The following is a 532-nucleotide window of genomic DNA, read 5'->3' on the forward strand; positions in this document are numbered from 1 at the left end:
GAACATATATAAGATAAGATTATTATTAACAAAATATTTTAATTTTTTTTTAAAAATACAAAATAAATTTATTAAAAATTAAATTTTTTATATTTTTAATATTTTTTTAATTTGTAATTTCAATATGTGTTTTTAAAATACAAGATAAATAAAGTCCTAAAATATTTATAAAGATAAAAATTAATTAAGATCCGCTTGGTAGAAGAAATATGGCAGAACATAACAAGACCATTGCATCATCATTTGTCAGAAGTCAGAACCTATTATTGAATGCAAAAAGTGAGCATTTTCTCTGAACTCGCAAAGAAATGTGTGGAAAACATGAATTCCCATGATTATAGTAAATGGAGTGCTTGACCATGCATTATATTGCATGCAACACGATGAAGATGGAGTAGTTATGGGTCCATGGAGTGTGCATGAAGCATATGATGATGATGCCATGCATGTTTTGCATCTTCCAATAAGGTATCCAAAGAGAGCTAATTAAGGGCATTGCATTTGGCCACATAACATATGGCTACGCTTCCCC

This window comes from Arachis ipaensis, chromosome B02 (genome assembly GCF_000816755.2).
Source record: "Arachis ipaensis cultivar K30076 chromosome B02, Araip1.1, whole genome shotgun sequence".
In the NCBI taxonomy this organism is placed as follows: Eukaryota; Viridiplantae; Streptophyta; class Magnoliopsida; order Fabales; family Fabaceae; genus Arachis; species Arachis ipaensis.